Source organism: Miscanthus floridulus, chromosome 13 (genome assembly GCF_019320115.1).
Source record: "Miscanthus floridulus cultivar M001 chromosome 13, ASM1932011v1, whole genome shotgun sequence".
In the NCBI taxonomy this organism is placed as follows: Eukaryota; Viridiplantae; Streptophyta; class Magnoliopsida; order Poales; family Poaceae; genus Miscanthus; species Miscanthus floridulus.
This window is the reverse complement of record NC_089592.1, coordinates 37413572-37416965: the sequence shown is the minus strand read 5'-3', so window position 1 is coordinate 37416965 and position 3394 is coordinate 37413572.

Sequence of the window (3394 nt, the reverse complement as noted above, 5' to 3'; positions counted from 1 at the left end):
TGATGAATCTAACAAAATCTGGTTCTCCCCATTTGGACACTCCTAGCTCTAGATATGAATTTTTTAAGTTTGTAACTAAATTCGTGAAAAATCAATTAAGAAATCAAGTTTCAAATCAGGCGCTATAGCTAGGTGAACCCAGTGTATACACCCCACTACGACTAACGACTAGGCGTCACGGTCAACTCGGCCCCACTCAACAGAGAAATGGAGCAGAGCACTGGCTTGACTAGCGAAAAGCTCACCGACGGCGAGGTCAACGGCGACGAGGTCAGGCACCAACGTGCTCCCCATACTATTTTGCATCTATAGGTACCCTTGGTTGGCCCGACGAATCATTAGAGCTACCTCGCTGGCGAGCATGGTGGCTCGACGGTGGCACATAGTTGTGGACTCGTCGTCTCCGGTGATGGCATATCTAGGTTAGCACGGCTATGGCATCTACAAACCCTAGCAAAGCTCTACAACATGGATTAGGTCAAGGTGGAATGGTGCGAAGCTTGGCCACATGCATGGTGGCACGGCAACGTGAGGGCAATGTCAGCACGATGGCGTTCCGCTCCTATGAGTCCAACATTAGCCTTAGGCTCTTGCCTTGAGTTAGACCTAGCTCTAACCTAACCCTAATGTCTAGAAGCGCGCAAGGAAGAAAACCAAGCATGCACAGCCATGGCGGTGTGTATGGTGGCGACGCTTTCAGCGATGGCACGATGACAACGATGGCACATAGGCCTTATGTTGGCTTGGGTTAAGGCAATGGGTGGTCGATGAGGTAGAGGAGGTGATGGCCAAGCAGGGAGCGTGAGTAATTGGACAATGGCACGGTGGCGGTGGCACACTAGCTCGACGGAGCTCGACCGCGACGATGGCGGTGTAGCAGTTTTGCATGGGCGTGGCAAGAGCGAAAGCGAAGCGAGGTAGAGTGAATGAGCGCGAGTGAGAGAGAGAAGCGGCATCGCGTGGTTTTGTGACCCTGCCCTGACCTAACACGTGGGCTCGACGCCGGCGGACTGGCCTCCACGCGGTGGCCACGGCCTGATGCCGATCGGCCACGACGCTGCACGCGGTGCCGGTTTAGATACCCCTGAACTCGACTAACGAAGCAAGTTCAAGCGATCAGTCCTCCTAATCTATGGTGATTTAGCAAAAACTTTCTGAATAAAAATTACAAAGCTACGTGAGTACTACAATATTGCTTAAGGGAGTTTTGTCTAATTCATAATGGTTTTAAAACTACAATGTTCCAAAGTAGACTACATTGAAACTGAAACTCAGTTAAAGACTTAGCGAAATTTCAAGTTTTGAAAACAACATTTTGTTGATACTTGTGAGCTCTATTTGAAAATGTTAGACACTGAATAAGCTCATGATCCTTAAATAAAGTTTGTTACCCATGATGTGAACTACAACTTTTATTTAGGTCACACAACCATACAAACACTCTAAGCTACTATTCAACTATAGTCAAACTAGCATCACAAAATGGCACTTCAAAGTAAACCAACACTTAGAAGCAAAATAGGCTTAAGTCATGAATACAAACATTGTTCTAATTATCATTCTAGATGTGTCTAAGGTGTTTTCATGACCTCACAACCATTTCACACATTGGCCATACATGATTACAAGCATAATAAGCATATATATAATCAACATTTCATGTGATAAGGTATAAGAATGAGATGAAATTTCATATGCTCATGTTCATGAATGCTTGGATGATGCTTGTGCTCATGAAATGCAAGTGCCAAATGCAAAGCTTAACACAGGGGTGTTACACCATGCTCGCCGATGAGGTAGTTCTAATGATCCGCCGGCCTAACCAAGGGTATCAGTCGATGCGCAAGATTATGGGGAACACAATGCCAGCGACCGTCGCCGTTGACGAGTTTGCCGCCAGGTCAAGCCGTGCCCCTACTCTGTGTGCCTATCTAGTGGGGTCAATTGATCATGGGCCCCTGCTGTCAGCCATAGTGGGTGTATAGACCGGGTGAACGTAACTACAACTTCCCGGGGTGAAGTTGATTTTTTTCCTTTATTTATTTTCTATATTTTGTAGCAAAATTCAAAAATTTATATCTTGAGCTAGGAGTGTCCAAATGAGGTGATCCAAATTTTTCTGGATTCATCATGAAGTGTCGTATTTTATAAAAATATGTAACCTACTGTTTGGGATATTTTTCTAGGAGAATTAAATTAAGATAGTAAAGTGCCTTTACAATAGTTTCTATCTTGTAAAATGCATAACTTGAGCTAGATAGGTGCTAAAATTGTGATTCTATTTTTGTTAGTCTTGTGTTGACATGCTCTGGCTAGAAAAAATACTAAACCTATAGTAGGTATAATTGGAGTATGATCTTCCTATTTAATCTTAAATAATTGCTAGTTTCTAGTGAAAATAATTGGGGTAAAAATACATAACTTATGTTCATGCAAATTTTTACACAGTGTTCTTATGCTAGGATGAAAGTAAGGAAAATATAAAATCTATTGTTTGACACTTTTCACTAGGCTAAACTATGTTTGCTAAAATAAGCCTATGCAATTTGTCATTTTTGTAGAGATGGCTATACTTATCAAACTAGCATGAAATTTGTGCAGTAGACTTTTGGGGTCATATATAAGCTACTATAATTTGCTTAGAATTTCTTGTGCACTAGAAGTATTTATCTTCTAAATCACCCTATTATATAAGGAAATTAATAAATGTATATAAATAAATTAGTTGGGCTTAACCATGATGTTTTCTATGGTGCTTGTGATGCATATGATTTGTTGAGATGAATAGTTGTGCTTAGAACTATTTGGTGATAGGCAGCTAGATAATTATTCCTTATAATTCAACTAAATGGCCGCATGAGTAGTTTCTGTTGTGTTGACAAATCCATGATCATAATGATCTTTTCTACGAAACTTCTCAGTAACAAAGTTATAGATAACTTACTCATCTTGCTTTTCCTAAAATTTCATAGTCAAGGCCTAATGGTTTAAGACTTATAGCTGTTAGCAATGTTTTCTTAAATGGTAAACGGTCTTTACACTGGTCAGCTCTTCGTTTAGCGTTTAGGCTATTTACACGGTGTTTAAACGAAGTTAAATGGTCTAAATGGTTTTGTACTTTTTAAAAAAATACATATAATTATATATGCGCATGTAAAAAATCAAGTATTCTAGTATTTATGCATATTTATCCGAGTAAAAATCAATTATTTTGGTATGTATTTATGCATGTGAAAAGAACCAAATATAGATATTTATGCATGTAACATATCAAGTGTACATATTTATAAATATAATAAACTTAAGTATACAAATTTATCCATACAAAACTTGAACCAGATTTACCTTATGTTTGCCTAAACAACCGTTTGAACAGCTGTTTAGCCTATTTAAT